The sequence below is a fragment of the Schistocerca nitens genome, chromosome 6 (genome assembly GCF_023898315.1).
Source record: "Schistocerca nitens isolate TAMUIC-IGC-003100 chromosome 6, iqSchNite1.1, whole genome shotgun sequence".
Lineage (NCBI taxonomy): Eukaryota > Metazoa > Arthropoda > Insecta > Orthoptera > Acrididae > Schistocerca > Schistocerca nitens.
The window spans coordinates 739,514,047-739,524,761 of NC_064619.1; positions in this window are offsets into that span (position 1 = coordinate 739,514,047).

Genomic DNA, 10,715 nt, shown 5'->3' on the forward strand with positions numbered 1-10,715 from the left:
TATACAAGGGCGATGTACTTGAGGACAATATTATGGAAATGGAAGAGGATGTAGATGAAGATGAAATGGGAGATAAGATACTGCGTGAAGAGTTTGACAGAGCACTGAAAGACCTGGGTCGAAACAAGGCCCTGGGAGTAGACAACATTCCATTAGAACTACTGATGGCCTTGGGAGAGCCAGTCGTGACAAAACTCTACCATCTGGTGAGCAAGATGTATGAGACAGGCGAAATACCCTCAGACTTCAAGAAGAATATAATAATTCCAATCCCAAAGAAAGCAGGTGTTGACAGATGTGAAAATTACCGAACTATCAGTTTAATAAGTCACAGCTGCAAAATACTAACACGAATTCTTTACAGACGAATGGTAAAACTGGTAGAAGCGAACCTCGGGGAAGATCAGTTTGGATTCCGTAGAAATGTTGGAACACGTGAGGCAATACTAACCTTACGACGTATCTTAGAAGAAAGATTAAGAAAAGGCAAACCTACGTTTCTAGGATTTGTAGACTTAGAGAAAGCTTTTGACAATGTTAACTGGAATACTCTCTTTCAAATTCTGAAGGTGGCAGGGGTAAAATACAGGGAGCGAAAGGCTATTTACAATTTGTACAGAAACCAGATGGCAGTTATAAGAATCGAGGGGCATGAAAGGGAAGCAGTGGTTGGGAAAGGAGTGAGACAGGGTTGTAGCCTCTCCCCGATGTTATTCAATCTGTATATTGAGCAAGCAGTAAAGGAAACAAAAGAAAAATTCGGAGTAGGTATTAAAATTCATGGGGAAGAAATAAAAACTTTGATGTTCGCCGATGACATTGTAATTCTGTCGGAGACAGCAAAAGACTTGGAAGAGCAGTTGAACGGAATGGACAGTGTCTTGAAAGGAGGATATAAGATGATCATCAACAAAAGCAAAACGAGTATAATGGAATGTAGTCAAATTAAATCGGGTGATGCTGAGGGGATTAGATTAGGAAATGAGACACTTAAAGTAGTAAAGAAGTGTTGCTGTTTAGGGAGTAAAGTAACTGATGATGGTCGAAGCAGAGAGGATATAAAATGTAGACTGGTAATGGCAAGGAAAGCATTTCTGAAGAAGAGAAATTTGTTAACATCGAGTATAGATTTAGGTGTCAGGAAGTCGTTTCTGAAAGTATTTGTATGGAGTGTAGCCATGTATGGAAGTGAAACATGGACGATAACCAGTTTGGACAAGAAGAGAATAGAAGCTTTCGAAATGTGGTGCTACAGAAGAATGCTGAAAATAAGGTGGGTAGATCATGTAACTAATGAGGAGGTATTGAATAGGATTGGGGAGAAGAGAAGTTTGTGGCACAACTTGACTAGAAGAAGGGATCGGTTGGTAGGACATGTTTTGAGGCATCAAGGGATCACAAATTTAGCATTGGAGGGCAGCGTGGAGGGTAAAAATCGTAGAGGGAGACCAAGAGATGAATACAAAGCAGATTCAGAAGGATGTAGGTTGCAGTAGGTACTGGGAGATGAAGAAGCTTGCACAGGATAGAGTAGCATGGAGAGCTGCATCAAACCAGTCTCAGGACTGAAGACCACAACAACAACAACAACATTACAAAATTGTTGAGGCTTTCGTGGCCACTTGTTGACAAACTGCCTATTGGCTTTTGTCTCGGGTTCTTCGGCCGACGTTCATCTAATGATTTTTCTGACGTTTCGCCAGCACGAGTGGCTGGCATAGTCAAAGCTTCACCCTCCATTGCCGGTGGTGAACTGGAGCCGAGCTCGCGGGCGCAGACTATATGTACCTGGCGCGCCAACGTCCGAGGGCTTCTCCGCGGTCATTTCCGGTGCGGTTCTCCTCTTGCTACCTGCGACGGTCGTTCGCTGCAGTACGGGAAGCCAGGATCCGTTTACCTTAAGGCTTTCCTCTTTCTTGTTCAAACTGTTCGCGTGTTTTTGTATTTCTACAGCTTCTCTGAACAAGCGCGTGTGATAGTGGTTCTCTACAGCCAGAACTTCCGTGTCGGCGAATTTTATTACGTGGTCGGTCTCATTCAGTGCGTGTTCTGCCACGGCCGATTTCTCCACGTGCCCCAACCTGCAATGTCGCTTATGCTCCTTGATCCTGGTGTTAATGGATCGTCCAGTCATCCCAACATAAACTTTTCCGCATGTGCATGGTATGCGGTATATTCCCGACATTGCAAGTGGGTCTCTTTTCTCCTTCGCCGATCTAAGACACTCTTTGATCTTCCTTGTCGGTTTGAAGATCGTCTTTACGCCATGTTTGCGCAATATACGGCCGATTCTGTCCGTCACTCTGGGAATGTATGGCAGGAAGGCCGTACCCGACTTTTCATTTTCTGGTTCCTTACTTCGCCGAGTGTTTGGCTCAGTTACACTTCTAATATAATTTGTGGAGTACCCATTGCTCCTCAGGACTGTTTCCAGGTGTTGCATTTCTCGTTTGAGGTGTTGCGGCTCACATATTCGTCCTGCTCTCGTTACGAGCGTACTAATCATGCCCCTTTTCTGGCTCGGGTGGTGGTTTGACAGTTTGTGCAGGTATCGGTCCGTGTGAGTCGGTTTCCGATATACGCTGTGTCCCAGGTTTTCGCCGTCCCTTGTGACCAGCACATCTAGAAATGGCAGTTTCTTGTCCTTTTCTACTTCCATGGTAAATGTTATGTTGGCATGGAGGCTGTTCAAGTGTCTTAGGAAGTCACCGAGCTGTTCTTCACCATGGCTCCACACCACGAAAGTATCATCGACGTACCTGTACCACACCTTAGGTTTGCAAGTCGCCGAGTCCAGTGCCTGTGCTTCTAATTGTTCCATGAAGAAGTTGGCCACCACTGGACTGAGAGGACTACCCATGGCGACGCCTTCCAGCTGTTCGTAGAAGTCGCCATTCCACGTGAAATAGCTCGTGGTGAGACATGCATGGAAGAGCTTTCTGATGTCTAGCGGGAAAATGGAACCGATGTGCTCCAGAGCGTCACTGAGTGGCACTTTCGTAAATAACGAAACAACATCAAAGCTGACCAGGATGTCGTTTGGTGCAAGTTTCAGTTTCTTCAGCTTCTCAATGAAATGTCCTGAGTCCTTAATGTATGTGTCGGTCTTCCCCACGTGTGGTTGGAGCAGAGAGGCCAAGTGTTTTGCCAGTTTATATGTCGGTGATCCAGGAGCGCTAACGATCGGTCTCAGTGGAACGTTGTTCTTATGGATCTTGGGTAATCCATACAGCCGAGGTGGTAGGGCTTCTGTGTTGCGCAGGTTTCTCTGTATGTCCGCCGGCAGAGAAGAAGCCTTGATCAATCGATTCGTCTTCCGTGTGATACGTTGCGTCGGATCTGCGCTTAGTTTTCGGTACGTCGTCGGATCTAATAGGTCTCGGATCTTTTGCTCATAATCTTCGGTCTTCATTACGACGGTCGCATTCCCCTTATCGGCAGGCAGTACCAATATACTCTTGTCGGCGTTGAGATTCTTAATGGCTTGTACCTCTTCTTTCTTCAGGTTGCAAGCTGGTGGTTTTGCTCGGCGCAGTATCCTGGCTGTTTCCGTGCGTATTTCCTCTGCCCTTTCACAAGGAAGGGCACGAATGGCTGCTTCGGTGTTGGCAATGATGTCCTCCATAGGTATGGTTCTCGGGATGATAGCGAAATTCCCACCTTTTTGAAGAACAGACACTTCCTCTTCGGTCAATTGTCGTTCAGTGAGGTTGACCACTGTGTGTGACATGTCGGGAGTCGCCTTGTCGGTCTGCTTCCGGCATCTTTCAAACTTTTTCTTCTGTCGCTCGGTGCAGCGCTCGAGTTCGTTCTGCATGCTCCTGTGAGTGATGCTGTCGATCTTGTCCCAGTCGTCTCGATGCATTCTGCTACTTAGTTGATAGAAAATGTCCAGAAGTTCCTGATCCGTTCTTTCCAAGTCTCTCCGTGTTGTATGTATTCGCTCACGAAGAAAAGCTCGTTCCATTCTGTCGTAAATACGATGTGCTTGGGCGGTGGTGAATAGGCGCTTGCATCTCAAGAACTTCGGTGTAGCACATTCATCTCGGCACCGTGACAGAAAGGCGAGAGAGGACATCAGTCGCGCTTTCTTCTTCCGTCGTTGGTCAAGGCGTCGGTACAATCTGCAAATCTCCTCCCCGTAGAGGCGTAATACAAAATTGTTGAGGCTTTCGTGGCCACTTGTTGACAAACTGCCTATTGGCTTTTGTCTCGGGTTCTTCGGCCGACGTTCATCTAATGATTTTTCTGACGTTTCGCCAGCACGAGTGGCTGGCATTGTCAAAGCTTCACCCTCCATTGCCGGTGGTGAACTGGAGCCGAGCTCGCGGGCGCAGACTATATGTACCTGGCGCGCCAACGTCCGAGGGCTTCTCCGCGGTCATTTCCGGTGCGGTTCTCCTCTTGCTACCTGCGACGGTCGTTCGCTGCAGTACGGGAAGCCAGGATCCGTTTACGGCCGATTATTGCGCAAACATGGCGTAAAGACGATCTTCAAACCGACAAGGAAGATCAAAGAGTGTCTTAGATCGGCGAAGGAGAAAAGAGACCCACTTGCAATGTCGGGAATATACCGCATACCATGCACATGCGGAAAAGTTTATGTTGGGATGACTGGACGATCCATTAACACCAGGATCAAGGAGCATAAGCGACATTGCAGGTTGGGGCACGTGGAGAAATCGGCCGTGGCAGAACACGCACTGAATGAGACCGACCACGTAATAAAATTCGCCGACACGGAAGTTCTGGCTGTAGAGAACCACTATCACACGCGCTTGTTCAGAGAAGCTGTAGAAATACAAAAACACGCGAACAGTTTGAACAAGAAAGAGGAAAGCCTCAAGGTAAACGGATCCTGGCTTCCCGTACTGCAGCGAACGACCGTCGCAGGTAGCAAGAGGAGAACCGCACCGGAAATGACCGCGGAGAAGCCCTCGGACGTTGGCGCGCCAGGTACATATAGTCTGCGCCCGCGAGCTCGGCTCCAGTTCACCACCGGCAATGGAGGGTGAAGCTTTGACAATGCCAGCCACTCGTGCTGGCGAAACGTCAGAAAAATCATTAGATGAACGTCGGCCGAAGAACCCGAGACAAAAGCCAATAGGCAGTTTGTCAACAAGTGGCCACGAAAGCCTCAACAATTTTGTATTACGCCTCTACGGGGAGGAGATTTGCAGATTGTACCGACGCCTTGACCAACGACGGAAGAAGAAAGCGCGACTGATGTCCTCTCTCGCCTTTCTGTCACGGTGCCGAGATGAATGTGCTACACCGAAGTTCTTGAGATGCAAGCGCCTATTCACCACCGCCCAAGCACATCGTATTTACGACAGAATGGAACGAGCTTTTCTTCGTGAGCGAATACATACAACACGGAGAGACTTGGCAAGAACGGATCAGGAACTTCTGGACATTTTCTATCAACTAAGTAGCAGAATGCATCGAGACGACTGGGACAAGATCGACAGCATCACTCACAGGAGCATGCAGAACGAACTCGAGCGCTGCACCGAGCGACAGAAGAAAAAGTTTGAAAGATGCCGGAAGCAGACCGACAAGGCGACTCCCGACATGTCACACACAGTGGTCAACCTCACTGAACGACAATTGACCGAAGAGGAAGTGTCTGTTCTTCAAAAAGGTGGGAATTTCGCTATCATCCCGAGAACCATACCTATGGAGGACATCATTGCCAACACCGAAGCAGCCATTCGTGCCCTTCCTTGTGAAAGGGCAGAGGAAATACGCACGGAAACAGCCAGGATACTGCGCCGAGCAAAACCACCAGCTTGCAACCTGAAGAAAGAAGAGGTACAAGCCATTAAGAATCTCAACGCCGACAAGAGTATATTGGTACTGCCTGCCGATAAGGGGAATGCGACCGTCGTAATGAAGACCGAAGATTATGAGCAAAAGATCCGAGACCTATTAGATCCGACGACGTACCGAAAACTAAGCGCAGATCCGACGCAACGTATCACACGGAAGACGAATCGATTGATCAAGGCTTCTTCTCTGCCGGCGGACATACAGAGAAACCTGCGCAACACAGAAGCCCTACCACCTCGGCTGTATGGATTACCCAAGATCCATAAGAACAACGTTCCACTGAGACCGATCGTTAGCGCTCCTGGATCACCGACATATAAACTGGCAAAACACTTGGCCTCTCTGCTCCAACCACACGTGGGGAAGACCGACACATACATTAAGGACTCAGGACATTTCATTGAGAAGCTGAAGAAACTGAAACTTGCACCAAACGACATCCTGGTCAGCTTTGATGTTGTTTCGTTATTTACGAAAGTGCCACTCAGTGACGCTCTGGAGCACATCGGTTCCATTTTCCCGCTAGACATCAGAAAGCTCTTCCATGCATGTCTCACCACGAGCTATTTCACGTGGAATGGCGACTTCTACGAACAGCTGGAAGGCGTCGCCATGGGTAGTCCTCTCAGTCCAGTGGTGGCCAACTTCTTCATGGAACAATTAGAAGCACAGGCACTGGACTCGGCGACTTGCAAACCTAAGGTGTGGTACAGGTACGTCGATGATACTTTCGTGGTGTGGAGCCATGGTGAAGAACAGCTCGGTGACTTCCTAAGACACTTGAACAGCCTCCATGCCAACATAACATTTACCATGGAAGTAGAAAAGGACAAGAAACTGCCATTTCTAGATGTGCTGGTCACAAGGGACGGCGAAAACCTGGGACACAGCGTATATCGGAAACCGACTCACACGGACCGATACCTGCACAAACTGTCAAACCACCACCCGAGCCAGAAAAGGGGCATGATTAGTACGCTCGTAACGAGAGCAGGACGAATATGTGAGCCGCAACACCTCAAACGAGAAATGCAACACCTGGAAACAGTCCTGAGGAGCAATGGGTACTCCACAAATTATATTAGAAGTGTAACTGAGCCAAACACTCGGCGAAGTAAGGAACCAGAAAATGAAAAGTCGGGTACGGCCTTCCTGCCATACATTCCCAGAGTGACGGACAGAATCGGCCGTATATTGCGCAAACATGGCGTAAAGACGATCTTCAAACCGACAAGGAAGATCAAAGAGTGTCTTAGATCGGCGAAGGAGAAAAGAGACCCACTTGCAATGTCGGGAATATACCGCATACCATGCACATGCGGAAAAGTTTATGTTGGGATGACTGGACGATCCATTAACACCAGGATCAAGGAGCATAAGCGACATTGCAGGTTGGGGCACGTGGAGAAATCGGCCGTGGCAGAACACGCACTGAATGAGACCGACCACGTAATAAAATTCGCCGACACGGAAGTTCTGGCTGTAGAGAACCACTATCACACGCGCTTGTTCAGAGAAGCTGTAGAAATACAAAAACACGCGAACAGTTTGAACAAGAAAGAGGAAAGCCTTAAGGTAAACGGATCCTGGCTTCCCGTACTGCAGCGAACGACCGTCGCAGGTAGCAAGAGGAGAACCGCACCGGAAATGACCGCGGAGAAGCCCTCGGACGTTGGCGCGCCAGGTACATATAGTCTGCGCCCGCGAGCTCGGCTCCAGTTCACCACCGGCAATGGAGGGTGAAGCTTTGACAATGCCAGCCACTCGTGCTGGCGAAACGTCAGAAAAATCATTAGATGAACGTCGGCCGAAGAACCCGAGACAAAAGCCAATAGGCAGTTTGTCAACAACAACATTGTTTCGTATCGCCAGCAATCAGTTATTAGCGAAGTATTATACTTAGTAGTAGGGGATGCGTGATAGGTTCGCCTTGAGCATCTGCCTTATAAAGTATGTGTGTGTGTCTTCCGATATATGCAAAGAAAATATCTATGTCCAGTTGCAAGGAAGGTAAGGATTTGACATGGAATACTGCAGTAGCCGCAGAGGAAGTGAAAGATTTTTTTCTTGTAAAAGTATGTCAAGTCATAAGAATGGTACAGATATTTCTATTTCCAGAGTCACTGCCATCAGCAGGGGGTATTTCCAATACTTTGCAAACTGTGGAATGTCTTCCAATTGAGACCGTGATCGTAATATTTAATTGTAAGTAACATTCGTAAAATATATGTGGGCGGTTTCCTAGGACGATTCTCTCTGGAGGGGGAGGTGTGGGAGGGGCCGGTGGTGGCCTAAGGCGGGAATGATTCACGTTTCCAGCTAACAGCAGGAGCTGTCTGAATTGAAAGGCCCTTTGGGGTACAGGAATCTACCTGATCTAACCGTGTCGTCGTCTAGACGGCTGAATAGCGAACTAATGCTCAGTATGTGTTGGACAGTCTTCGTGATCATGTGTGTTGCCTGTGGCAATTTGAAACGATTCAGTACGGACGAGTATTTGCGCTGGATCATTATTCCCTCCCATGTAAATTGTCCGGTTGACTGCTTCTGCACATTTCCCATCTTTATTTGGTTGGGAGAACATCGATTGTGGGGTGTGCTTCTAGCAGGTGAAAGACTGGTAGAAGATACGTTTGCTGGTTCTCTAGACATGAGAAGCACCTTAATTCTCTTTGTGAATTATAGGGATGATTTGTAATCTGCTATATATCACCGACATCCATATTTACGAATGGAAATACCAGTGTCCTACATTTTTTTCGAGTTTTCACGTAAAGATCTCCGCAGACAGGATAAGCTTCTAGTTACTCAGTGGTTTACAGCACGCTGCACCTCGCTAAAGCTTCGGGTTTCTAGAGAAATGATTTCCAGTCTATATCTTCGGAATGATACTGTGCAAGCGATCAGTAGCATACTTCTATGTGCTTGATATTGAGAAGTATCGTGTAAATAGTATGATATTCTTCGAAACCATGTGAAAATACATGTCTTCTCGTAATCCCAGAGTCTGGAGATGGGTGTGGAAAGCAAGCAAGCAAGCACATTGAGACCAGAAACAGTAACGCCCTTGTATCGAGGGAACCGACTCAGCCCTTGTACAACAGTTCGGAGAGTGACCACGGTCTGCTGAGGGGGATCTGGTCACGCGTCAGACCAGTGTGTGTGGTGGGCAGATGACTTGTGACCGTCGGTTGTGGTGGATGATCTACCGACCTCGCGGGAAATATCTAGTGTTGTGAGGACTATACAGAGTTTTACAAAAAGGTACGACCAAACTTTCAGGAAACATTCCTCACACACAAAGAAAGAAAATATGTTACGTGGAAATGTGTCCGGAAACGCTTGCTTTCCATGTTAGAGCTCATTTTATTACTTCTCTTCAAATCACATTAATCATGGAATGGAAACACACAGCAACAGAACGTACCAGCGTGACTTCAAACACTTTGTTACAGGAAATGTTCAAAATGTCCTCCATTAGCGAGGATACATGCATCCACCATCCATTGCATGGAATCCCTGATGCGCTGATGCAGCCCTGGAGAATGGCGTATTGTAACACAGCCGTCCACAATACGAGCATGAAGAGTCTCTACATTTGGTACCGGGGTTGCGTAGACAAGAGCTTTCAAATGCCCACATAAATGAAAGTCAAGAGAGTTGAGGTCAGGAGAGCGTGGAGGCCATGGAATTGGTCCACCTCCACCAATCCATCGGTCACCGAATCTGTTTTTGAGAAGCGTACGAACACTTCGACGGAAATGTGCAGGAGCTCCATCGTGCATGAACCACATGTTGTGTCGTACTTGTAAAGGCACATGTTCTTGCAGCACAGGTAGAGTATCCCATATGAAATCATGGCGGTGAATCGAGGAAGTACAGTACATACTGACGAAACTACAATGAGCTCTAACATGGAAATTAAGCGTTTCTGGAGACATGTCCACATAACAACTTTTCTTTATTTGTGTGTGAGGAATGTTTCCTGAACGTTTGGCCGTACCTTTTTGTAACACCCTGTATATGGTCCGTGTGCATATCCTGTCTGCCTCTGCAGTATATGTACGAGTGTATGATGGTCGCTAGCTATATGCAGGATGCAGAAGTGATGATTTTGTTTGGTGTAGGATACGAACTGCGTGTTTACTACATAGATACGGTATGTGGTGATATATAGTCGGGGTTGGAGAACGGTTTCACGCTGAAATATTCAAGCTTCCGTTTTCAGTCGCAGAGCATGGTAATTGAGGAAGTGTCTTCCTGTATTGCATGATCTCTAGACCACTTTTGCAAGGTTTAACTGTCAGTGCAATATGGCCGCCTGTACAAAACTGTTTTGTAACTGAAAGTCTCGTCTGCAGAAAAAAAAGGCAGACAATACTCCCACACTGGCAGCATCAGTAATTTGGTGGGTAAAGTCAGTAACAGCCAATCGGAATTCTCCAGTCATTCATCAGACACCCTTTGTGTTGGGACATTGGAGCCTCTATGAACTGGTTCTAACAAGATGGGGGCAAGGTATCTACAGAAAGTTCTGAGAGTAATGTGATGTTCAAGTGTTCAAAGACAAGTTGAAGTAGACCATCCATCTCTGACGGGATGCTGTCCCTCATCCACCATTGTGGCATTAGGGCATCTCCAGACCAACAGCTGTAGGACACCGAAAATTCCCGCCATCTTTCTCTTCTGCAGGACAGTACTTCGAATTCTGTTTGGGTAATTGTTCTAATTTTCTCGTCTGTGCTTAGACAGCGCTCTCTTTTCAAACATCAAGAGTGCTGTCATGGTTAACAGTGTTTTCGCAAGTGTGCACATACATGATGAAGGCTTTTAGCAGTGAGAATATTTACCATTTCTGAGATGTATGTTGAAAGCAGCACATC